The 27,642-nt window shown below is 37.6% G+C and overlaps 1 protein-coding gene and 1 pseudogene across 1 annotated transcript in view; one reads left to right on the top strand and one right to left on the bottom strand.

Annotated features, from left to right (window-relative positions):
- ADGRV1 (adhesion G protein-coupled receptor V1) overlaps nucleotides 1-27,642 on the bottom strand; it is a gene marked incomplete at its 5' end in the record, with an annotated part of 466,202 nt that overhangs the window by 80,633 nt on the left and 357,927 nt on the right. The gene's annotated exons all lie outside the window — the stretch shown is intronic.
- Nucleotides 3,236-4,116, top strand: LOC150008696 (AP-3 complex subunit sigma-1 pseudogene; annotated as a pseudogene).

Below are 27,642 nucleotides of genomic sequence, written 5' to 3'. Positions count from 1 at the left end.
TTCCCTCAGTCATCGCAGGTATTATGTTCTAGATGCCCCCTGCGATAGGTGAAAATCTGCGAAGTAGGAACCTTACGTTTATTTTAGTATTTATATATATTTTAAGGCTTTATAAGCCCTTCCCACACACTTATAAACCTTTCCCACTCCCTTATTAACCTTTTCCACACTTTTATAAACACTATTTATGTTCTTAAACATATTCTACACTCTTAAACCTACGTAACTTTAACAACATACGTATACAGTACTGCAAAATTCCACGATAAATAATTAAATACAATATTTTTAAAAATCCCGCAATACAGTGAGGCTGCGATAAGTGAACTGCGATATAGAGAGGGGTTATTGTATCTTTCTGTCCTTCTATTGTAGTGTATATAATAGTTTTCAAACCAAGGGAAAGAGACTGAATTCTAAAATGCATTTTCTTTTAAGCTTAAACTTTAAACAAAAACAAAGATTACATTGCATATAAGCCCTACAAAGTGAAGTTAAACATTAGGATAATAGATGAACTTAGAGAGGAAGGAAAGGAACAAGGTATTTTCCTAAACTAAATTAGCTGGATAATGTAGAGTATAGTAAATATTACTACTGCTATACTTACTATCACCACCACTACAAGTTATCCTAGCAGAGATTATTTACTATGTGCCAGGCATAAAATTCAGTCTTTATGTGCATAATCATATATAAATATCACAACAATCCCATTAGCCTCATTGCACACCTGGAAAAATGACACCTAAATTACATAAGATCAAATTGCTAGTAGCATAAACAGGCTCATTTGCCTTCTCTGCTTCCTCTACAATTCTAAAATTATTCCCGCAATTCTGGTAAGACATATTAGAGTTAGTGGTAAACATGCAGTGTTCTCCTTGAGGACAGGGTCTGTAATTTGTTTTTGTTTATATTTCTCCTAGTGCTTTGCATAAGAAGACACTTAAGAAAAGTGTATTGATTCAACTGATTTTCAGCAGTGTTTGAAAACCACATACGTACTTAAAAAAACAAGTAGGCACAGGAAATTCTGTATATCAGGTGTGCTCAGTTCAATCAAAATGCAAGGAACATTTCAGTATCTATCATGTACCAGGTACAGTGCTGGGCATGAAGGGTATATAAAGATGTCTAAGGCAGGGTCTCTCACATTAAGCAGATTATATTCACAATAAATACACAGCGCATCAGAATCTAGTCTTCTACACAAAGTGTTGCTTTTCCATCAGCATCATCAGTACTACCTGGGAACCTATTAAAAATGAAGAATCTCACATCCTATGACAGACCTTCTGTGACCACATGTCAACAAGATCCCCAGTTGTTTCATGCACACATTGAAAGTTTGAGAAGCATTCTTCTAGCACACTCATGGGACATGATGTAGATTAATGTAATTAACTAATCCTTACATCTCTTTAGCAGTAAAGCCATGGGACTGTGTACCCCAAGGAGAATCAGATAGCACATGGTGATCACAGCAGCCTGAAGAACCAAAGAGAAAGAAAAGCAGCAGGAAGCAAAAGGACTAGATAAGCAGAGGTCTGTCGTATTTAGAAGCCTGGGATTCACAATCGGAGCAATGATTGCAGAAAAGGAGAGAGCTAGCAAATAAAGTGAGAGATCTGCAGACTGGTGGACTTAAACAAGAGGCATGCTGGTGTGTGGTGGGTGTGGGTGGAAGTGGGTGGGAGGTAAATATTCAGCCCTGCTGCACAGAAACAACCCTTGAAGGAAGGTTTCCATGAGTGCCAGCGATAAGTGTGCTCTTCAGTTGCCTGTGCTGCTCAAGGTTTCTGAAAAACGTGATCCCAAGGACCATGTATCTCTATCCTCACACCCTGGGCACGGATCACGCTGGCCACTGGCGATTAGCTGTGAGATACATACCTGACTCAAAGACAACCACTCTCTGGCTTGCCCCTGACTTATAAGTTAGTGACTCTGCTCTAAAAGTTTAGCTGAGCTAATCAGCTTTGAGAATCTGCTACAGAGAGTTGCCAGTTAGTGGTGGGCACCAGAGCTGATGTAAATTTAGAGCAAACAGCCATTCTGGAGTAAATACGCAATGAGTATGTAGAAGAAATGGATGGAGAAAGTGGGGACAAAAGAGGGGAGTTAGGAGGAGCATTCAGATGCTCACAAGTGAGAGATTCTGTGATCTCTGACAGATGAAGCATGTGGCCTTGGTTTTCAGCCTTCTAATGCAAGGTTTCTGAGGTCCAACTATACCTTATTTGAGTATTTGAATGTCCATGAGAATGCCTGTGGGGTATGCAAGCCTCTTTGCTTGCAGTAGCTTTGGTGGATTTTTACGTGCAACTATAATGGCCACAGTTCAAACAGCGCTAGTGAATGGGTGATACAGAGAAAGTGAGATGTAGTGGAGCATCACTGACATACCCATTAGTTTTAAAGGCTCACTCTCCACCATGGTTAGCTTTGCTCTCAAACTCTGTGCATTGACAACTGCTTCAGAAGAAGCCAAAGGACCAAAAAATGAGAATCTGGCTCACCTTTTAGTACTTATAATGTATCTATATGCTTATATTACTTGAAAAGATTGAGCAAAGAAAAATGTGAACAAAAATTAAACATTAAACTGTCTAAAATTATAAAGTAGTCAAATATATTATATATACCGAAAAACAGTTCTGTATTACATATAATTAGCTTTTGGTGAATGAGACAGTTGCCTACATCCCAGGCTCATTAAAAGGTAAAATGTATTTACACATAAATTCCAAAGATGAGTCGTGAACTAACTCATGGTATTAACAGGTCAGAGAGAGTTGATTTAAAAAAAACTGAAAACCATGATACCTCCAAATGACCTTTTCTTTTGCTTTTTCTTTATCCAAGAAGCTCAAGTCTGAACAATCTGTTCCCTGAACAACATGATGATACTGTTGAAATCAGTCTACCAACTTCATTCCAGGTAGGTTCCAGTGAATCAAGCCCCTTCAGAATTCCATCAGAATGAGGTCAGGCTGACTCGTTATTTTATGCATGTACTAATGCACTATGTTCTTGTAAAACAAAATTGTTTTGTACTGAAAAATGTCATTGCCCTCGAGCACTCAAAGGTGTCCTGCTCTTACCCTTACTCACCAAGCCTCTGAATGAATGACTATAAGTTGTTTTTTGAAGAATCATACCACATTCTTGTATCTGAAGATAGTAAAGGTATAGGTTTTTATAATTGTATAAGAAGAATATAAGCCCCGCCCTGGCCCCCTGAGCCCACCCGGTCTGCCCAGCTCAGCCATGATCAAGGCGATCCTCATCTTCAACAATCACGGGAAGCCATGGCTCTCCAAGTTCTACCAGCCTTACAGTGAAGATACACAACAGCAAATCATCAGGGAGACATTCCATTTGGTATCTAAGAGGGATGGAAATGTTTGTAATTTCTTAGAAGGAGGATTATTAATTGGAGTACCTGACAACAAACTGATTTATAGACATTATGCAACATTATATTTTGTCTTCTGTGTGGATTCTTCAGAAAGTGAACTTGGCATTTTAGATCTAATTCAAGTATTTGTGGAAACATTAGACAAATGTTTTGAAAATGTCTGTGAACTGGATTTAATTTTCCATGTAGACAAGGTTCACAATATTCTTGCAGAAATGGTGATGGGGGGAATGGTATTGGAGACCAACATGAATGAGATTGTTACACAAATTGATGCACAAAATAAACTGGAGAAATCTGAGGCTGGCTTAGCGGGAGCTCTAGCCCATGCTGTATCAGCTGTAAAGAATATGAATCTTCCTGAGATCCCAAGAAATATTAACATTTGTGACATCAGTATAAAAGTGCCAAGCCTGCCCTCTTTTAAATAAAAAAAAAAATTTAAAGGCCACTCCCAGGTAAAATCCAGGGGGAAAAGACATCTAAGTTTACCATGCAGTTGTTTACCAAAAATAGAGGAGAGTCTTAACTTTTGCTCTTGGATTTAAGTCTAGGTACTATATAGAAGTTGTGTAAAATCAATATGGTGGTTCAATGTTGTTTTCCATGCTGAGTGATTTTGAAGAAATTGAATAGTTCCAGTATGATTTTTTTCTTTCTTTTCTAAACTGCATTCCTATGCCCACATAAGGCATGCCTCTATGTATTGGCTACAATAGTATTTCAAAAAGTGTTTGGAACATTTCTCTAAATTATGTACAACCCAAAATGTTGATGTTTTGTATAAATCACAAGTGCAACATTCCTTAATTCTTTCTGTTATTTGTCACAATTGTTATTTAAAGAACCAAGTATGTATTGCATGAAAACACTATAACCCTTTTCTATTAGTTTAAATAAACTCCGAGGTAACTGGACTTCTAAGGCACCTTTCTGTTTGCCTGATATCTACTTTAGCAATAATTTTTTTTACGACCCTTTGACTCAACGAAGTAAATAAAAGTCTATTTTATCACTGTTAAAAAAAAAAAAGAATATAAGATTATTGTCCAAAAAAATTTGTCTTTTGCATGCTCTCTCCACCTGCATCTCACTTTGTGATTTCATGGGGCACAATGATTCTCAATGTATGACCATTAGCCAGGAAGCAGTTTCAGGTGAGGCCAACCACTCATCACGCAGGCAGGATACAGGCCTTTCTGATCTTAGGTTAATGTTGGAGAAGCAATTTTTATTTTTTGTGATTTCAGTCTGTGCTTATTTCAATAAACTCAAAGCACTAAGTAGTAGCTAAGAGGAGGTTGGGGGCCATGTATCATGTTACAACTGGTAATTCTTTTTCCTGATGAAAACTTTCATAGAATTTGAAGTGCTCTCTCCCAAATACTCATGACACACTTGAATTGCCCACGAAAAACATGAGAAAGGTACAAGTGTAGGTTTATGCTGACAAGAGGGTCAATTTGGGCCACTGTATTAAGGGTATAGGTGTTGCAAGTGGCAAAAGAATCCTGACAGCAATGGTGATCATTTCTTAAATGGTCAAAAATCACTGGGTAGAAGGATAATCCCACTGATAATTATTAACCACCTTTTACTGCACAGTAATCACGTTACATTGTCCTGGAGATTAGACCCACAGAATTCTCTGGCTTTATGTGAAAGTTGCAAATGCTCCAAGAAAACACTTCTAGAGCATTCCCTGCAGGAATGCATGCTCAAGTCATACCACATCTTGTATCATCTATGGTCACATTGACATTTACAGCACATCCTAAAAAGGATGACTTGAAATCATTAAGAGATTGTTAATCATGGTCATATTGTTTAAAATACACTATACACTTCCTTGTCCTACTAGCAAAATCTTAATCTTAAAATCCTATAAATAACAGGGTTAACTTTTTACTTTTGAGAAAACAAGAATGTGAGTAGATGAAGTTATATGTCAATAATAGTAAGGTCATTACCTTAAGTTGTATATAACATGGTTATGTCTCAGGTCCAACAGCCAGGTTTATTGCTAAGCCCACCTCAATGTTAATATACTGAATTTTTTTATTGAACAGACATTTCAGGATGTTGGTCTTCACTGAGTAGTGGGTTAGCAGGTGGTTGCTAGGGTTGGTCCAAGATACTAGTATTAATTAGCATCTATTGAGTATTTTCATATGCCCAGAAATGCTGCAATTATAGCTGGGAACTTAAGAAATGTTAAAGGCATAACTCCTTCCCTGAAAGATCTTGGTGCAAGAAAAAAACAATGTAACAATATGAGAACATTATAAAATCCCATACTCCATTGCTAACATGTGAGGGATATCTAATAAGTGTTAAAAAGGTTTAAAAATATGAACCAAAATACCTAGGGAAAGTGAGACTGAGGTCATGAATGAATCTCAGAAAAGGAAAGTAAAACTCAGTAAAGGATATGAAGGCCAAAATTCTATCCACTCCGGGAAATCCCCAGTTGTGATGGGTAAATGACACGTTTCCTTTTCCTAGAAGTGTGGAAATCTTAAGGATTGGCTCCTATCTGAATACTGAGGAAGCAACATTTTAAAATTTCTCAGTTGGACAGCCCTAAACTAGAAACAATAGGTAGATATAAAGTGATCTTTTTTGTGACTTATGTAAAGATTCTCAAAGGAAAAAGATGTTGCTCTGGGGGGGGGGGGGGCGGCGGGCTCTCTGGGTGGGAGAAGGGCAGTGGGTGGAAGCCTCCTGTTGGCTTAGGATAATACTGCCTAAAGAAGAAGTGTACTGCTAGGAATAAGCACTCTGGGACCATAGTATTTGGGTCAATTCCAGATACACATCTTACTGGTTCTGAGACTTGGGCCTGTATTGAACTTGTCCATACCTCAGTTTTCTAAAAAACAAAATAAAATGGAGAGAAAAATAGCATCTACCATTTAGGAGCATTGTAAGAACTGAGTGAATGAATAAATATAAAGCTTTTGGATCAGAGCCTGGCATGCTGTAGATACTCAAAAAAAGATAGCTATGATTATTATTATCACCTATTACTAAGCGCTAAATCCTCTTATGTATATACAAGACTTAACCTGTGTTAAAAAAAAAAAAAAGAGGAGGGTAATGCTGAATAGTATGAATTCAGCGCTGTCCACTGTGACAGGCAGGGAAGACTGTTTAAGAAGTGGGGCTGGATACCAGCTTTTTCTTCTCGAATTCCTTATCAGTCAGCAGATGCTTAATGAGATTCAAGCAAGCGCCTAACACGATGTGCCTGTGTGCACAGCGGCTCTGCATGAGGGGAAGGAGGAAACTTGCCCTTGGCCGCTTCCCCCCATGACTCATGTGTACTTCCGCAGAACTAGTTGTTGAAACTTGGTTCCAATTTGAAAAGTGAAGGTAATTACGAGCCATTCAAAAAGAGGCAGGTGAGAGTCAAGGAAGTGCAACGTAACACGAAGCACTACCGCAGGCTGACAAGCCGGCTTGGCTCAGACGTGGCAGTGGCCGTGCACAGAGCTGTTGGTTCAGTGGCTCCTTGAGGGATTTGAACTGATAGTTTCCTACCTGCCACACCCCTGTCCCTCTCCCTTCTTCTCCCCCCCACCCCAAAGCCTCCAAGGAGAGGGCAAATGGAAGGAAAAGGCCAATTACTGGTCGTTTTCTAGAAGAGGGAGAGTTTCTAGCTTCTCAGAAGCCTGCTGGAGGCCCCCCAGTGCTGACTGAGAGAAGACAGGCATTGTGAAGGTCCCCATTACTCGAGCTGCCTATCGGGAAGATCACTGTACTTGCCCCTTTCAGCAAACATTCTTTTCTTCACAGGATCTTAAAACGAGAAGGGATAGTAGAGGTCATCCCATCCTGCCTCTAGTTTTATTAGTAAAAACACCAAGATGTAATGTTTGCCCTGAACCTGGTTGTCTAAACTCCTAGGTCAATGCTCTAAATAAGGCTCTGAGGCACAAATTAGATTCAACAGAAAAAATAACTCGTAATATTTTCAGGGGCCATATTCTGCTACTAATTTAAAATTCCCCCTTTTAGGAAGTGTCCCCAGTGTTTCATTTCACTTTGCATGTGAATCCCCAAGGGCAGGGGGCTACTGAATATAATACTAGAGAGTAATCATTCAGGTAGCATAGACCATACTTATTCCTCCATGAATGTTTTTAATGCTGTCCCATTAGAATTTTTACAAAATATAAACATTCATACAAAAGAATCAATTTCATTCACTTAAGAGATATTACAAAGAAATCAGGAAGGGATAATAAATCCAAAATGGCCTTCTGTCATTCATAAGCCCCCCTCCCACTGAGGCCCTTTCCCCTCTCTGAAAAAATTTGGCTTCAGTTGAATCAATACTTTATCATAAGGAATTTATTTTTGACAACAGGATATTCCTGTTATTTTGATGTCCTGTAGTTCCAACAACAGGATTTCAGGGCAGTAAAATAAAATGGGAACAGCAGAGTAACAGTGACTTCTGAAAATAAGCATGAGTATGTGAAAAATATCCAAATAGTCCAAAACCTGCCTTAAAATTTTAAGAATATCTTCTTCATGAATTTTCTCAATTTCTTCTCATTGAAGAAAATGCCATGATCTAACAACATGCAAGAAAGATTTTTGGCTGAGTTTCTTAATTGTAGCCAAACTTTTTTTTTTTTTTATGTTTATTGATTGGGGGGGGCATCGGGGGTCACTGGGTAGCAGGGGGATGGGGAGACATTGATGTGAGAGAGAAACATCAATTGATTACCTCTCATACAAGTGCCCTAAGTGAGAATCAAACCCACAATCAAGGCATGTGCCCTGACCAAGGATTGAACCTGCAGGCTTTTGGTGTGTGGGATGAATCTCCAACCAACCACCCAGCCAGGGCTAGCCAAACTTCTTAATTGTAGAGCTGGGCTAATGTCTTCAAATGCTTCCCTTTATTGTGGTATGCTAGTTTCTTTCTTTTTCTCTCTTACTTCAAATAAAAGTTTAAGGTACCATAAAATAGAAATAATTTTTAAAACATGCTGATAGTTAAGGAGTGTAATATTCATGCCATCTGGGAAGGTACCATGTGCTTTTAAATGATAAAATCTTACCCAATGTCAGTACTATTCTTCATAACTCATTTGGAGGTCTATTACTCAGGTATATGGAGAGAAGTTAGGAGAAATTATTTCCTCTCAAACATTTGCTTTGAGAGTCTGCTGCTTGCCATCACCAAGGACAGACACTAATATAACTGGGTTTGATTATGGGTGGAAATGCATTAAAACCCACTACTGTATTAAACATTCTAAATTGAAGACAGAAAGAATATGATGTTTCACAAAACAGAAAGTGAGAAAGCAAAGTGCTTACAGATGTGGACTTTCAGATAAGCCTGACTTTGAACCTTGACACTGCTATTTAATAGCTCTGTGATATGGGCCAGTGAAGTTACCTCTCTGAGCCTCAGTACACTCGCCTACAAAATATGAATATAATCTATTTTTTCATAAATGTGTTGAGAATTAAATAAAATTAATTTTGTTAAAATGCTTAGCATAGTGCCTAGCATATAGGACTCAATAAAGAATAGCCATTATCATTTACAATACCATATACATAGTATTTTTTAAAAAGATTTTATTTATTTATTTAGAAAGAGGGGAAGATAGGGAGAAAGAAAGGGAGAGAAACACTGATGTGAGAGAAACACTGATCATTAATTGGTTGCCTCCTGTATGCACCCCTACCAGGGACCAGGCCTGCAACCCAGGCATATGCCCTGACTGGGAACTGTACCAGCGATCTTTTGCTTCATGGGATGACACCCAACCGACTGAGCAACATGGGCCAGGGCCATGTGCATTGGTTTAATTGCTTTACTGAGACACTGTAATGCTTACTCAGGTATAGAAATTATGCATGACATTTAACTGTATTCATATTCCATTTAAATATTTGGTTAACATCATTGATTTTCTGCAACATAAAGCTTATCCACAGTCTCCATCGCCTCTAACCAAGTGTCTATCACCCTTTCTCAGAAGAGCAACCATTTCCTTGAATACCCACAGCAGTGACTTCTATGAAGGCTCTGGGTCAACATTCAGTCATTTGAAAGTAACAAAGATATATACTGTAATCTTATAAATACATGTATAAAGACATATACTCTATAGAATATAAAATAAATTAAAAATAAACTAAGGTTGAACCATGAGTGGAGTATCAAAAAACTATTTGCTAAAAACAAACAAACAAACAAACAAACAAAAAATACCTTCCTCTGAGTTTGCTTTCTCATAGCAGGTATTTCAGTCACACACACACACACACACCCCACTAAATGAAGTAGGGGCTATGTAATAAATCTGCCAAGCTCGGGAGGCGGGGGGATCACATAGCAGGCCTGACAAGCTCAGTGACCAAAAGTAACCACGCAGGATGGTCTGAGCATAAATTCCTAACTGGGTAGTCCATGGCAGGTGGTCACGTCCCAGGCCTAGAGTTTCCTTAGCAAAGGTCAATCTTTACCTCTGGTCCATTGTTCTTATGCACAGGATAACAAACCTTTGAAATGTCAGTGATTTTTTTCTAGACTCCAAAAAAGGCACAACCACAGGCACCAGAGCACAGAATCCCTCCTTATTATCTTGTTCCCCTCACACCATCTCTATGTGCTGTCAGCATTAAATGTTAACTACCTTGTACCCCCAAATGTAAAAGAGTTATGTGTTTCTTGATTTTGCTTTTTATCCAATCATAGGGATTTCCTTGCTTTGCTTTCTCCTACCTCCTTTAACCTACTACCAGTAGATCTCGTGAACCTACCTTATGTTTTCCCTTTTGATTCTAAATGCATACAAGGAAATGCAAAGCTGCCATTCTCAAGAGCATTTTCTCAATATGCTGAGATTTTGCTTTTAGGTATGTCCTCAAAATTTTGGTTCAAATACACTTTTGTAAAATTTTTCTATATGCTGGGTATTCTTTTATCAACAACAAATACACACCACTGTTATATAGTCGTTCAAGAGAAGTACAACTCTTGCCAATCCAAGAACAGCAGGACTACTGTGCTATATAATGGACCATGTTCTTGTTCTTATATTCATAGAAAACTCAGTATTGACTTTCATAGGACTGCTGTTCATACATTTAACATGCATTCATTAAGCAATAATGTACATGCTACTTGCTACGCTCTGGGCATACGTGATGGGTTAGTCATGCCTTCTGACCTGGAGAATGTCAGAGTCTAGTGTGAAGGTAAAGCCCACGCCAAATCTTAATGCATTGTGTTGTGTGATTGCATGACCACCTGGAGCATGGTTGGAACTTGGAGGAGTGAGGTATTATATGCGGGGGAGTTGGACAGTGAAATAATTTTTGCCAATAAAGAACTAAGATGAGGATTCAGAACAACATTTGTTACTTAAGTGACCTGATAGAAAAATGATTTGGACCATCCCAAGAGCCATACTCCCTTTCCCAGACAATGGCAAAAAACAAAACAAAACAAAAAAAATACGGGGGTGGGGGGCAAAGCTAAAATATTTCTCAGCTTTGTTTCCTGTTGGTTCAGGAATCATCTGTGTTCTTAAAAGGGGAAGCATGGCTTGAGATTTTCAGGAAGGTAACATAATTATGATTAATCTTTGTTCTTCCTCTGGGGCTATAAAAATTTCAAGGACAAAGATTTGAGCATAGGCTTTGACTCTGGGGGTAAGAATAAGAATTAATAGCCACATAGAACTACATGATGGGCTTAACTGGTCTAGTGACACTTGGACTGTGTATTCTACTAACTTTAGAGAACAGGCCCAGAGAGAAAGGGGCCACATAGTTTTGCAACACCTCCACTACAGTCTGTGTGAAGGATAATTATGGAGGAAAGCTAAGGAGAGCTGTTATGTAAGAATTTCAAAAGAGCTTTAGAGAATCCAGAAATCACAGCTGCACCAGGAAGGAAGCAGTCGCTGAATCAGCACTCTCTTCACTGGACCCTTTAAGTCAGTGAGAATGACGATGTGGATGAAAAAGGGGCCACATACTAAACCTGGCAAGCTCAGGGGAGGCCCGCATGGCAGCCTTACTTACAAACTCAGAGACCTAAAGTGACCACATAGGGTGGTCTGAAGTTAAAACTTTGTAACTAAAAGCAGTTCATGGTGGGTAGTCATGTCCTATGCCAGTATACTTCCCTAACAAAGGTCAATCTTTACTTTAACTGAGCCTGTTTGTTTTCTTTTCTATTTTTTTCTATTTTCTCTCTTTCTCTCTTTCTCTCTTTCTTTCTTTCTTTCTTTCTTTCTTTCTTTCTTTCTTTCTTTCTTTCTTTCTTTCTTTCTTTCTTTCTTTCTGCAGCTACAATAACACTATAACCTATCTGATAACATACCTTTGGAAGATCAAAGTAATTTTGTTTTTTCTGGAGCATTCAAAACACAAACACAGAGCAGAGACCACAAATCCCCTCATTGTTATTATCATGTTAATTGTTAACCGTTAATTATCCTAAACCTATAAATGTAAAAGAAGTATGTGTCTGTTCATCTTTCTTTTTCTCCAATCCCAGAGCTTTCCTCACTTTGCTTTCTCCCACCTCCCTAATCTATCACCAGTGGATTTCATGTGACCCCCTTACATCTTTCCCTTTGACTTTGATGTATAAGAGGTAAAACTTCTATTTTCCAGAGCATTTTCTAAATATATTGTGATTTTCCTTCCTGGTAATTGTTGTCATTTTGGCTCAAATAAACTCATAAAAATTCTTACAGTTTTGGACGTTTCTTAACGTTGATGACAACATATGTTCCATAAGGTTAAAGTTGAGTGCAGGGGGCTTGGGAAGTAGCATAGAGGTAAAATAATTCACCACCCCTCAAAGAAATTCCACTTTCCTTTATTAGCCTGAAGATAATTAAAACCCAGCAAGTGAAGGGAGCACTACTATTGAATAAAAATAGAAAACCAAGAAACACTGAAGAAGTAATATGTCTAGAAAGAAAAGAGGCCTTTAGTACTGCTTTTTCTCCTATCTTTTCCATGTAAACGTGTCCTTTATTGTTAAATTAAAATTATTCCCAAACTATAACTGGACTCTGACTGACATAGATATTTTTAACAAGACACAAGCTATTTACAATGGCATGTCCAAGAGCTAGACTCTATTGATAGCCCAACAGCAGCCATTAATTAGTATGTAGAAAATTTTTAAAAAATATGGCAGATCTTCTTCTGTATTTCAATGCTATCAATAAAAACAGAGCATAAAACACTCCATCCCACCCATTAAATGTTACTACAATGCAATTTTGGACAGTTAGATTCTAAGAGGCCTCTTTTTTAGGAGAAAGGTTCAAGAAAATATAGAGGCTGTCAGGCTATCATACATGCTAAATAAAATCAGGTGTTTTATTCTTTGTAACTCCTTTCTTTAATCCTCTTAAAAGCTCGCCGCAGCAACCCTGACATTAATGTCTGCATTTGTTTGCCGAGAGTTCCAAGCAAAGCACTGTCTCTGGCCTGCTTTGAGATTAATTTAAAAAAAGCAAAGACAAGCCAGCAATTTCATTCTACAGTTTAGATGGAATCATTATCAAACAAAAAGAGCCAAGATACTGGTCAAATAAAGTCACTAGTAGTATGCGTCTATAGTCACGTAAAATGTTTAAGGTAGCCTTTCATCTTTTATATGAAAGATGCTTTTATAAGCCAAATGTAAGGCCAAGTGCTAATAAAATCATAATGAGGTTGTTCATCATTGTTAAAAATTCACTCATTATAAAAACTAGGATGCTGAATATAATTTTTACAAGTCAAACACATTTAAAACATGCATTTAATCAGTATCTCCCAATTTATGGTTTGAAATTCACATATGTAAAAGCCAGGTCTGACATTTCAGAGCACCATATAAGCCCTTTTAGGGTTTTGAGATTTCATATCACACAATAGATGTGTTAGGTGCTTTCGCATTCAATTTTTAGTTGAATCCTCATGATAAATCCATAAGGCAAGCATTATTATCCTAATTTTTTTACTTAATGAATATTTATTGAGCATTCACTAAATTCCAGGGGCTGTTCTAGGCTCCAGGGTTAGAGCAGGCAACAACCACCACAACAGAGTTCTTGCCCTCAGGGATGATGCATTTGAGTGGATACTGCTTTTTCTTCATTTAAAAAAAATATATATATATTTATTTGTTTGTCTTATTTTATTTTTAGAGAGAGGAGAGAGGAGAAAGAGAGGGAGAGAAACATCACTGTGTGGTTGCCTCTCACTTGCATCCCTAACTGGGGACCTCACATGCAACCTAGTCATGTGCCCTGACTGGGAATAGAACCAGCGACACTTGGTTCACAGGCCGACGCTCAATCCACTGAGCCACGCAGCCAGGGCTTTTTCTTCATTTTTAAAAATTTAACTTGGTCCTAAGCTAAGTAATAAGAAAGAAATTAAAAAAATAAAACTTCCTCTTAGACTGCAACTAAAATCTGACATAGATAACAGAGAGACATAAAATATAAAATAATACAAATAAGTAAACAAAGATATCTACATCTGACGGTAATAAGGCTGTGATAGAAACTAAAATAGGATGAGTTCACTGTGAAGTGCTGAAAACTGCTCATTTCATGTGAGAGGGTCAGAGAGGTACAAAGTCCCCCATTAAGAAGCAAAACAGAGATCTGAGACTTTCTAGGACCTAGTGAGTAAACTATGCCACAGACATCTCTTTCAGAACAACAGGAAAATATATTAATATTCCAGTTTTATTATCAACATACCCCTGGCTGGTTTGGCTCAGTGGATTGAGCATCGGCCTGCGAGCTGAGTGTCGCTGGTTCGATCTTCCAGTCAGGGCACATCAGAGAAGGAAAACTCTGACTCCAAAAAACCTCCGCTGCCTTGCGGCATACCTCTTCAGGGGAAAGGCTAAGGGAGTAAACCCCGACAGAAAATCCGGAGCCGGAGTCCCTAAGGCGGTTTGACGTTGTAGTCAACACCGGCAACTCCTGCGGCGCACCTGAAGCCAAGCTGTATTGACTCCGTCTTTCCCTTGGACCCTTCAGCTGCGAAGAGAGGGGGGGTCTGCTGCATGGGCAACAGCAGACCCTCCATATCACCCTGCCCAGGCTCTGTAGCTTCAGCTTCACTGGAGAGGACACTCCAGCGTCATCGCAAGATGTCGATTCAACACGGGAGGAGACAGATACCGTGTCACTCCCGAGTCGGACTGCACAACCATTCTCGGCGGTGCAGATGGACTCTTAAGAAGCTACACCATCGTCTCTCGAGACGGACGGCTGCCGACGACGATTATCAACATGCTTTTGTCTTCCCAAGATTAATGCTAATCTTGAAATGGCAGGATACCACCCAATGAATACTTTATTTCTTATAAAGTTTAAAAAATCTTAGCATTTTATTTCTAATATATAAAGATCTTCAATAGTCACCATTTGCACCCAAATGACTATGATTCATTATTTTTCTAATTCCTCATCAGCAGGATCTGCATGAGAAAACATGGAATTCTCTCTGGGAGGTTAGTATATGACTCATGTCAGCAAAATAGTTGTTCTGGGTATTTAAGAAGTTTATAGATTTTTATGAGGTATTTCTAGACTTCATATACTGGTATTGTTTTTCTCATTTATACCCAGTTTATTACTCCTGCCCGAAGCACTTCCCTTTCAAAAAACAAAAGACTGCTGCTTTAAACTTTAAATTTGCTTGATTTTTTCTGTCTCATTAGAATCCATTTCATTTGATTATTGTCATCCCTTTGTTAGAAGTTTGAATTAATATATAGGGCAACAAGTGTCCACATGTGACCATTTAGTGTAGTATACATGCATTTATTGGGTCGGCCAACAAGTTTTTTAGTTTTTTCCATATGATGGCTCTAGTAGTGCTTAGTTGTCTTTAACTTCATTTGAAACAATTTTGTTAGATAATATTGTGACAGCTGTCATATTAGTGTGCATTAAAAAAACCCATCAAAATTGGTGAATTTTTGTGCAGCCATTTTAATATTGAAGATGGAAGAACATATGCAACATTTTTGGTGTATTTTGCTTTATTATTTCAAGAGAGGGTGCTGTGACTCATCAAATGTGTCAATAGTGGTTTGCAAAGTCTCTTGGAACTATTGACATTTTGGCCAAATAAATCATTGCTCTTGGGCTGTCTTATGCTCCAGATGTTTAACAACTCCCCTGTCTTCTTCCCACTAGAGGCCAATAATGTGAGATATCTGACATACTCAAAATATCCAAATCAATAAGGTTATTGGTGAAAATGAAAAATGCGTCTTTTATGTTTAGAAAAAAACCTAAACGGACTTTTTGGCCAACCCAATACTTAACTTACTTAATTTATTTATTTCAAATGACCTGCCTCATTCCAAATGACCATCATAAGAAAAGTATACAAATAAGATTTTTAAAAAATACTTGAATAATTTGCTGTGCTCCTAAGTGTAAAAAGTCCACTCAGCCTAGACTTTATAATTTCTCCAACAGGAGGAAACATCCTAGAGCATCAAACAATGCATTTAAATAGACAGTAGACCTGACAGATCCATAGCAAACACAGGAATTTTGAGAATCACACTCAGGAAACATTGAGCATATGGAAGTACATGGGTTAGAAAAAAAGAAAAAATACTAAGCACTCCATTTCCAATAAAATCTAATTTCCCTCTCCACTGCCATTACAAGTGATGCATTATCCTCCTCTCATATCCTCCTGATATAATAAATGGAAATTAACTATACATATCCATTATTATTAATTTTCAATACATAAAAATAATTACAGTTTCATTTATTTAGGGTACCATCTCAATTATTTTTTAAAAGATTTAATTTATTTTTAGAGAGAGGGGAACAGATGGAGAAAGACAGAGAAATATCGATTGCATGGCCCCAACTGGGGACCTGGCCCACACCCAGGCATGAGCTCTGACCAGGAATTGAAACAGTGACCTTTTGGTTGGCAGAGTGGCGCTTGATCCACTGAGCCACACCAGCCAGGGCTCAATTGTTTTTTTTTTTTTTTTTTTTTTTTTTTTTTTTAGTTTTTATTTTATTACTCATTTTTTAGAGAGATGGGAAGGGAGGGAGAAAGAGAGGGAGAGAAACATCAATCGGTTGCCTCTCACACACCCCCAGCACACCCCCAACCGGGGACCTGGCCTGAAACCCAGGCATGTTCCCCAACTGGAAATTGAACCACTGACCCCTTGGTTTGCAGTCTGGCGCTCAATCCACTGAGCCACACCAGCCAGGGCGGCTCAATTATTCTTTAAATATTAAAAATAGAAAACAAACTTTGAATGTGTTTTGTTTTTAAATGTTTTATTGATTATGCTCTTACAGTTGTCCCAATTTCTTTTCCCTCGTCTCCCCTCCACCCAGTGACCCTCCTCCCTCCAGCTGTCCCCACCCCCCACTTAGTCCATGCCCATTGGTTGTGCATATTCTTTTCAACATCTTCCTGTCTACTCCACTCACCCCTACTATGCTTAATTCCTGCATCGTCTCCTTCCCTTTCCTCCCTTCTCCCTCCCTGCTGACCTCCCCCCAATATGATCCCCATACCTAAAATTCTTTTCCCACTCTCATTGCCTAGTTTGCCTTTGTTTCCATTCCCTAGCTTCTTTTTTTTCTTTTTAAAATAATTTATTTATTTGTTTTATTTTTAGAGAGAGGGGAAAGGAGAAAGAGAGGGAGAGAAACATCACTGTGTTGTTGTCTCTCACTTGTGCCCCCAACTGGGGACCTGACGTGCAACCTAGTAATGTGCCCTGACTGGGAATCGAACCAGTGACACTTGGTTTGCAGGCCGACGCTCAATCCACTGAGCTACAGCAGCCAGGGCTTCGATTCCCTAGCTTCTGTTGTGGGTTGTTGTGATACAATGTTCATAGTTTTGATCCTCCTTCTTCTAAACAAGTCACTATAACAGCTCATATAACAGTGGTCTGGATCTAATGAACTCCTTCAGTTTTACTTTGTCCTGGAAGCACTTTCTCTGCCCTTCTATTCGATATGACAGCTTCGCTGGATAGAATAATCATGGCTGTAGGTTTTTGCTTTTCATTACTTTGAATATTTCTTGCCAGTCCCTTCTTGCCTGCAGAGTCTCCTTTGAGAAATCAGCTGATAGTCTAATTGAGACCCCTTTGTACATAATTCTCTTCTTCTCTCTTGCTGCTTTTAAGATTCTTTATCCTTAATTTTTGACATTTTGATTATAATGTGTTTTGGTGTGGTTCTCCCCGGGTCCAGTTTATTTGGAACTCTCTGTGCTTCCTGGACCTGTATGTAAGTCTATTTCCTTCCCCAAGTTAGGGCAGTTCTGCTTCATTATTTTTTCACATAATTTTTCAATTTCTAGTTCTTCTTCTTCACCTTCTGGCAACCCTATAATTTGAATATTCTTTCTCTTATAGTTGTCCAAGAGGTTTCTGAGCTTCTCCTCATTTTCCTCACTTTTTGTTTCCTCTCTCTGCACTGGTTGACTGTTTGTTCCTTCCCTATGTTCTGATTTGTTGATTTGATCCCCGGTTTTCCTTTCCTCACCACTAGTTTCGTATGTGTTTTTGTTCATTTCAGCAGGACTAGCCCTCATTCCTTCTCTGTCTTGATTAAGTCCCGCTATTATTTCTATAAGCTCTCTTATAACTATAGCTCTGAACTGAGCCTCAGAAAGATTATCTATCTGTTCGTCCATTAATTTGTGTATTTGCTTTCTGGTCAGCTGCGTGATTGGGATCTCTCTCATTATCCCTGCCATCCTGACAGTTTGTGTTTACCTTTGCTTTCAGGGCGGGGTGGTCACACCTCCTACACTATAAGAGGCAGAGCCCCATGCACTCATCACTACTGGGTGACCCTTCTCATCACACTATGGTGCTTTGTGTGGGGGCGGGGGTCCAAGACAGATTCCTGCTGTTCACTCTCCGCTGAGAGACCAGGAGCTTCCTCCTCTGTCCCCATACCCTCTGGGCCTCAAGAGTCCGAGGCAATGGGTGTCTGCCTTCCCCAGCATTGGAATCGTGAGCAGATGGGTCTGGACTAGCCAGGGGTGCTCCCCAGGCGCTTCTCGTTTTCCCTTAAATACAGGTATCTGTGCTTACTGTAGTCCCGCTGCTTATTGCTACAGCTGCCACCAGCAGCACAGCTTGATCTCTCTGCCCGGCTTTGCCCCTCCTACCCGTTCGGACAAGTGCCACTTGTTTATAACTTCATATGTTGGACTTCCATGTAGCTTTATTTTCTGAAACTCCTGGTTATTTATGGTTTTGCGGTAGTTGTAGTCCTTCTTAGTTGTGGAGGGAGATGGAGCATGTCAGTCTTGGCCTCCATCTTGGTCGTACTTTGAAGGTCTTTTAAAGATCTGCTTATAATTTCCTCTAACCAAATTTTCCTGCTACATTCCTCAGCGTTTCACAACCACTTACTCTCACAGTTTGGTAAAGGGGTTGCAGTATTATCATATACTTTAAAGTAGAAAACAAGTCGAGAACAATTTAATTATTACAGTAGTCCCTCTCTATATCGTGGTTCACTTATTGCGACCTCACTGTATCACGGGATTTTTAAAAATATTATGTTTAATTATTTATCACGGATTTTTCACTATATCATGGGATTTTGCAGTACTGTATACATATGTTGTTAAAGTTATGTAGGTTTAAGAGTGTAGAATATGTTTAAGAACATATATAGTGTTTATAAAAGTGTGGAAAAGGTTAATAAGGGAGGGGAAAGGTTAATAAGAGACTGGGAATGGTTTATAAGTGTTTGGGAAGGGTTTATAAAGCCTTAAAATATATATGAATACTAAAATAAATGTAAGGTTCCTACTTCGTGGATTTTCACCTATTGTGGGTTGTCTAGAATGTAATACTCATGGTAAGTGAGGGAATACTATATTTGCTAATAAGGTTTATGGGGATAAACCAGGGTTGTGTCATGTTAACTCCATGGTAAATGAGAAAGGTTTACTAGCTTACCCATCTTTGTATGTGAAAAAAATATCTCAAGTCTTTAAACTTGTACCTTTTTCTTTCTCCATTTCAAGTGAATGTTAAACATCATCTATATTAAAAGCAAAATTGACTTTGAGATGTGGAACTGAAAGTTCAGGCTTATGTTCTGAATCACTACAGATACTCATAAGTGTTGGGTATGAGCATAATATTCTTAAATTCACTGGAACCAGGATCTAGTTCATTTTGGAGTAATTGTGATTATTTTGTGTTCTAGAGAGTTCTGATATAAAGATTTCTATATGCATACAAATGCATTCTAATGTAAATATACTTTTATAATAATTTATTCATATATTAAGTCATCAAATAATTTCTGAGCACTTATACCTACTATGTGTATAGCAGATGCTGTTCTAGACTTTCAGGATACAGCACTACACAAAAGACCTGGCTGAGATGACCTTATTTTTGAAGAAAGACAGTTAGAAAGGTGAAATAAATATAAAATATAATGCTGATGGTAATCAGGACTATAAAGCAGTAAATAGGAATAGAGAGTAAAAAAGATGATTAGGAAAGCCTTTTTGAGGAGTGGCATTTGAAGTAAGGGAATGTGCCATGCAAACCTCTGAAAGAACATTCCAGATACAAGGTACAAGTGCAAAGACTTTGAGACAGGAACAGCTGTAAAAATATCTGGCACATAAGTGTTATTTACTAAGTGCTAAGCACTCTTCTCAGTAGCAGAAGAATAGGATGAATAGAGTAACTCATTTAACCCTCACAGCAATTGTGAATCAAGTCTCAGAGAGGTTAGATAACTTGTTCAAGGTTAAACTCTTGGAAAAGGAAGAACCAGAATTTGAACCTAAGCAGTTGGTCTGGTGCCAGACTCAACCACACTGTCTCTCTAAACAAAAGGGCTGCTCAAGCTGGGAACTGAGCAATGTTTCCTTGCAAAAGTTGTAGCAGAAACTTCTAGAACTTCAAAGAGTATTGCCATCAAGAGATAAAGATATTACAGTTTTGATTTTAAAAAAGATCTATCAGCTTGAGTCAATATACTAATACTTACCAGAGCTATATCTGGAATAGAGATTTCTCTGCAAAAAATAATGAACACAGATCAATTTGTGTTCAGGCTATGGACAACTCTACTGTATTATAGCCAAGAACACACCATAGGCTTACTTCTCCGTTGCACCTGAAATAATGAAGCAGAGATGGCACTTTGGTGCTTCTGCCCATAAGTGTTGCATCTGGTTGTGCCAGATGGTGAACAGGAAATTACAGATACATACTGAGTTGAGGATAATAACAACTATACAAGGCTCAGACTGTTGCAGAGCACACATTAATAAAAATGCTTGGGGTCCCTATTGACAGAAACTATAGCTTGTTTGTTCTCTTGTGAAGGGAAAAAAAAGAGCCAGAAATCAAGTTTTAAGGATCTCAATAAAGAATTGGAGCAAAAACAGTGAACCCTTTCAGTACTCTGAATCACATGTAAAACCATCATGGAGGCTGCTTGCTAGGGTGCCTCCCATTTATGGGTCTACAAGTCCAAGTTTGTTAAAGCCTTGACATACATCACTTTAGAACTACATGAAAGGCAACAGGACAGAGATTGTTTGCTAATGTGTATGGTATTATTTTTTAAAGATTGCTAATTCTGAATTTCATTCAGTTTAAATTATACTGATTTAATATTTAAAGAGGGCTTTCTGCAACATGATTGGTTAAAAACTAAAATGTAGCACACTTAAGCAATGACACATGTGTTTTAACATCCAAGACATGTGTTGTGATGTCCAATGAGTATTTCTGGCCCAACTATGAATGAAATAAACCAGTTTATTTCATGGTCATAAAAAAATTGTTATTTTTTAATATACCAACTGTACTCATACTTGTAATTCATTTTCATTTATGGTGACTCCCAACTGTATGACTTCTGGATATTTTTATTATTTAAAATAAAAAAGACTGTAGCAAAGCACAACGCTTTCATACTGCATTAACTACTCAACTAATTTCAGAGACATTTGGGCAGAGGCTGTGAGATAGCCTTTGAACTGGATGAGCATATCTTCCTGTGCCAAGGGTGTATGGGTTAGAGTAATTAGATCACAAGTAAACCAGTAAAACTAAGAGCCTCAAGCTTAAAACCTCTGTGAAACAGTTAAAAACTTCCAAATTTCTTCATCCTTAAAACTAGCTCCTAATGAAGAGCTAATTCTAATCAAATCCCTTAAGTTCATAAGGTGATCCTTACACAAAAAGTAAAGGGAAAAGAGACAAATTAAGCATGTATTTATTTGCATGTGTTGGATTTGCTTTCAGAACATCATTAAGAAGAAAATTGCAACAGTGTAGTTTCATAATTATATTAAGGTAGAGATTATATCAACCAACTGAAATTAATAATTAAGACCTAGACCTCGAAATCTTTCCTCTGGCTTCAGGAAATTTTTTTCTTTCAAGCAAGTTCTAGACCAGGTTGTACCATAAAGAATTTATTTCACATTGGGCAAGTCATTTAACACAGCTAGGGCTCCATCTCATTATCACTTAAATAATGAGATAACTATAGAAGGAGAGGTGAGGTAAAAGATGCGTTTTTAGTTTCTTTGCTAAATCCAAATTTTATCACTCAATTCCATTCTGACCTGGATTAAATATTAAGTCTAGTCATAAAGGTGTTATAACCATGTTTTTTAACTTATGATATTAAAAACTTCCATCTTTCATAGTTACTGCTAAAATGAACTCTTAGTTGATAGTAATAACAGATGGAGATAATGGACCAAATGATCAAAAACTGCAGATAACTGAAAATTTTATCAGTATCATATCGTCATCTACCTTTTACTTAGATTAACAGCATATCTAGCTTCTAGTCACTGAAAACACAGTAGAAAGATGGCAGTCTATGAGTTTGGTATGTATGACAACACCAGCATACATATATTTATCTGGTAGACCTACAAACACATTCCATTCACAGATAATTAAAAATCAAGTGTATATACAAATTAGCATCAGTACACATCCAGTCAGCAAATATTTCAGTCTATTATGCTCCAGCTCTTAAGATGCAAAATTGCACAGCATGTGATTCGTGCCCTTAAGAAGTCTTTATTCATGTAACTGATCACTGAGTCTGAGCAGCCTAGGGTCCCTGGAAGTCAAACAGATGAGAAGGTATTCTGTTTTAAATGATTCCATAGAAGGCTCCTAATTCATTCCAACACTTATCAATTGCCAGTTAAAATTTTTCCTATCTTGAATCCAAATGTTTCATGATTCTACTCAAACTTCTTTTAGTTTGTTTTATCATGAGTACAGATGCAAAAACAAAAATAGCCCCTGCTTTTCCTGAATTAGAATCAGATAGATAGATAGGCATTAAGTTTCTCTTTTACTATGGCAATAATTTTACATCTGTTAACCTCTTAAAAGGCTTTATTTTGCATAGACAAAACACTACATACATACGTATTCATTTTTAAAATTTATTTTCTACCCATGACTCATCTTCAGAGAACTCTTCTGAATCCTTACCAATTGGACAGTCAGTGCTTCCCTCTCAGGCCACACCGACTGGTTCAGAGATGAGTACTGATCAGTCTTCCCTGTTTTCACGGTGGGAAAACAACATACTTTTCCATTGGGAAACCAGAAGACCATGTAAGCTGAGCACTATCAGGGGCCTCTTCCTGCCTCATGGAGAAAGCCTGCCCAATTATGAAAATAACAAAAGCCCCCAGAGGTGAGGCATGGACTGAGACACCCTGTGACATTTTTGTATTCAGAGCTGCTTGAACTATACCCTGCTCTGAAGGTTTTTATATACATTTTCTTACGCTAGTTTGACTTGGATTTTTGTCAGTTGGTTTTAAATATTCCAAAATGATGCTCCTAGGAGTTCCTTAGTTCCAAATAACTTGCACAGTGTGGACATCAGGTTCAACACATACTTGATATGGTTGCATATCTACTATATTATTCAGAATGTCTGTGGGCAGTCAGACAATGTGAGGAAAGAACACAAGTCCCAGAATTAACGCATTGGGAATTTCGGCAGTATTAATGATGGTATTATACCCTAATTTAAATTGCACAGTTTAGACGGGATCATACTGGTAGGAAAATCTAAAGTTACTTCTATTTTTACCAACTGATAGCATAAGGACATTCTTTCTTCAATGAATTCAAGCAAAAAGAACTACCTATGGAGTTTAAAAGATATGTGTGACATCTCAGTTCCCTACAGCTCATCTTTCATCTGCACCAAAGTTAGTTCTTAGAGCTCTGGAGAGAATCAGATTCCTTATGTGTATATATCTAAAATACTTGCTGTCACTGAAATAGAAGTGAATTTATGAGATAAATCCCCGAGAGGCTAGTTAATTCCTTCTAGGCATTCTGCCTGTGCAGTTGCCCATGCCAGAAATCTGAGAATCATCCATGACTTTCTTTTTCTCCCTCTAAATCAAATCAATCACCCAGGCTTGACAACCATATGAATATTTTCTGAATCCATTCATTTCTCTTCATCTATACTGCCACTGTCTCTAGAACAGATCACTATCACCGCTTGCCTCGCTTATGGTAATAAGCTTTGAACTCCACTGTCAACATTCACTTATTCCTTTATAACCCATTTCTTATAAAACAATGTATGTGTGTGGGTGTGGGGGTGAGGGGTGGTCTTTTAAAATGCAAATATAATAAGGGCACACACTCTCTTTTAACCCTTCAGTGACTATGCACTGTCCTCAAGTTCAAGTTCAAAATCCAATCTGGTCCCTGCTTATCTTACCCTGATCTAGTAATAGTGGCCTTCTTGTTCCTCCAATAATGCAGGCCTCCTTCTTCCAGTAGGATTATCCTTCTACTCGGAACATTATATTTCCTGCTCTTAACCTGGTAATTGCTACTACTATGTTGGCCTTGTTTTCAAGTGTTACTTCCTCAGACACACCTTCTTTGACATCATAAACTAGGTCAAGTCCCCTAATATACAATTTCTAAATTCGTTTGATTTCCTCTGGTGGAATTTATCCAAATTGCAATTAATTATTTTAAGGGTTATCTCTTTAAAGCCTGTGAGCTTCCTGAAGGCAACCACTATGTACATCTTGTTCCTTTCTTATTCCTCTTGTTGTAACGCAGAGATCATTAATTATCTTTCTATCCATATAAATAACATTATTTCCCCTTCCCCAACTAACATGTGACAATATCTCTCCTCCCTGACTTAATGGAAGACAGGTTGGGAGGTAGTTCTCAATGGTTCTGTTTTGCATGGCTTGCAAGCAAAATCACTGACAACTTTGTCCTGGATTATCTTTTCAAGAATGCATGGAAAACCTTGGAAGATAGTGCTTCCTTCTGGAGCACTATTTATTTACTGTCTAGTGTAATAAAGAAGTGTCTTTCAACCCTAAAATTTTTATGGACACACACACACACACACACACACACACACATAGCCAAAGCCATTTGAGAAAGAAAAACAAAGCTGGAGGCATCACACACTCTTATTTCAAACTATATTACAAAACTATAGAAATCAAAATAGTATGGTATTGGCATAAAAACAGAACAAAATAAAAAGCCCACAGATGAACCCACACATATATGGTCAATTAATTTACAACAAAAGAGTTCAGATTATACAAGGTAGAAAAACATCTTCTTCAATAAATGGTGTTGGGAAACTAGACAGCCACATGCAAAAGAATGAAACTGGACCACAGTCTTACATCACACATAAAAATTAACTAAAAATGGATTAAAACTTGAATGTAAAACCTGAAACCATAAAACTTCTAGAAGAAAACAGGTGCTAAGTTCCTCGACTTAGGTCTTGGTGATGCCTTTTTAGATTTGATACCAAGCAATGAACACAAAAGCAAAAATCAACAAGTTGGACTACATCAGCTAAAGCTTCTGCACAGCAAAGGAAAACATCAACAAAATGAAAAGGCAACCTACTGAATGGGAGAAAATAATTGCAAATTATGTATCTGATAAGTGGTTAATATCCAAAGTATATAAAGAACTCATACGATTCAATAGCAAAAGCAATCCAATTTAAATATGGGCAGAGAAATGCAAATCAAAACCACAATGAGTTAACACTTCACATCTGTTAGAATAGCTATTATCAAAAAGACAAAAAAATAAGTGTTGGTGAGGATATGGAGAAAAGGATACCTTTGTGCACCGTTGTTGGTAGCAATATAAACTGGTGCAGCCACTATAGAAAATAGTATGGAGGTTCTTCAAAAAATTAAAAGTAGAAACTACCTCATGATCCAGCATCTTTTCAAGCATCTATTGGCCATCTGTATCTCTTTGGAGAAACGTCCATTCAGCTCCTCTGTCCACTTTTAATTGAATTGTTTTCATTTTTTTTTGACATGTTGAGTTATATGAGTTCCTTATATATTTTGGATATTAGCCCCTTATTAAATATATCATTTGCAAATATCTGAAAAAAACAAAACCACTAACTTGAAAAGATATATGCACTGCCATGTTCACTGCAGCACTAATTACAATAGCCAAGATATGGAAACCACCTATGCATTCATTGATGAATGAGTGGGTAAAGAAAATATACACACAACTGGAGCATTATTCAGCCTAAAAATGAAATTTTGCCATTTCCAACAAGTGTAGACCTTAAGGGAATTATGCTAAGTGAAATAAGCCAGACAGAGAAAGATAAATACTAGATGATCTCGCTTATATGTGGACTCTATAAAAAAAGAAAAGAAAAGAAAAGAAAAGAAAAACCCCAACAACATGCACATAAAAACAAGCTCATAGATACAGAAAGCAGATAAACAGATTGGTGGTTGCCAGAGGTAGGGATGGGGAGTGGGTGAAACAGGTGAAGGGGGTCAAAATGTACAACTTCCAGGTATAAAATAAATGCTATGGGGATGCTGTGCGCAATATGACAACTATATTTAATAAATTATTAAATTAATAATTTAATATTTAACAATGTATTTCATATATGAAAGTTGCTAAGGGAGTAAATCTTAAATTTTTTATCACAAGAAAAATTATATAATTATGTATGCTAATGTATGTTAACTAGACTTATGGGAAGATCATTTGATAATATATACAATTATAGAATCATTATGCTGTACACCCGAAACTAATATAATGTTGTATGTCAATATACCTCAATTAAAAAAAAAAAAAAAAAAAAGATGTGTTCTTCCAGTGCAAAAAGAGCAGATAGTTTTGCTTGCAGCCCATTATAAAAGTTTGGGGTTTCCTAGGCTGAAGAATCTTCAGTTGTGGTGCAAATCCACTGTGCAGTGTGCACAGCACCCACCTAGGCTGCTTCTGCATTGTCCCTGTGCATCTTGGGGACAAGGGGAACTGATGTGAACACGAGCTGTGCTACTTGCTGTGTCATGAGTATTAAAGTTACTTTTTCTCTGACCCAGAATTCACCTACATCTACCATTATCCATGAAACTATGGCAGGCTAATTTGTTAGCTAGCTAGGAGGGTAATATTTCAGATCCATTGGAATTCCTGACAACAAAGCGGCCAATTATGCTTTGTAATCCTTAACATTAAAAAAACTAACAAAAAAATTTTACATCTCATTTCTTACCAGAAGCTCTTAAACCATGAATTATTGACCTGAGGTCCATGGATGAGATTCATAGGCATTATAAATCCAAAACACTGTTTAACATAGTTCTTGAAACTAGTAAATTGCTTTTATCAGATTTTCTAATGGGCCAAAAAACATTAAGAACCATTTAAAGATACATGCCTTATGAATATTTTATATTTAGTTTGTGTATATTAGAATAAGTTGAAAGACAGTGATTTCTTCATTCAGTATACTTTAAATGTCAGCTATGTCATACTTAATCTAAAACCCTAATCTGTCAGCCTCCTTCTTTACCTCATATTTTTGTTCTCAAGCCCTTGATATGTTATGCAGTGTGAGTATATGAATCTTAGCTGATATGTATATGTGGTACACTAGTGCCAGGCATTTTTTCCCAAGAACTTTACATGCATTAACTCATTTATTACAACATCCATGTGAAGTAGGTATTCTTATTATTGTTATTATTACTATTGGATATTACAGATGAGGTAACTGAAGAGCACAGAAGTTAAATAACTTGTTTAAGCTCACACAGCTAGTATTATAGGAAGACTTGAAACTTGAAAGGCAGATATA

This window comes from Furipterus horrens, unplaced genomic scaffold, assembly GCF_987537825.1.
Source record: "Furipterus horrens unplaced genomic scaffold, mFurHor1.1.pri manual_scaffold_5, whole genome shotgun sequence".
NCBI lineage: Eukaryota > Metazoa > Chordata > Mammalia > Chiroptera > Furipteridae > Furipterus > Furipterus horrens.
This window is presented reverse-complemented; position numbering and strand designations above follow the sequence as displayed.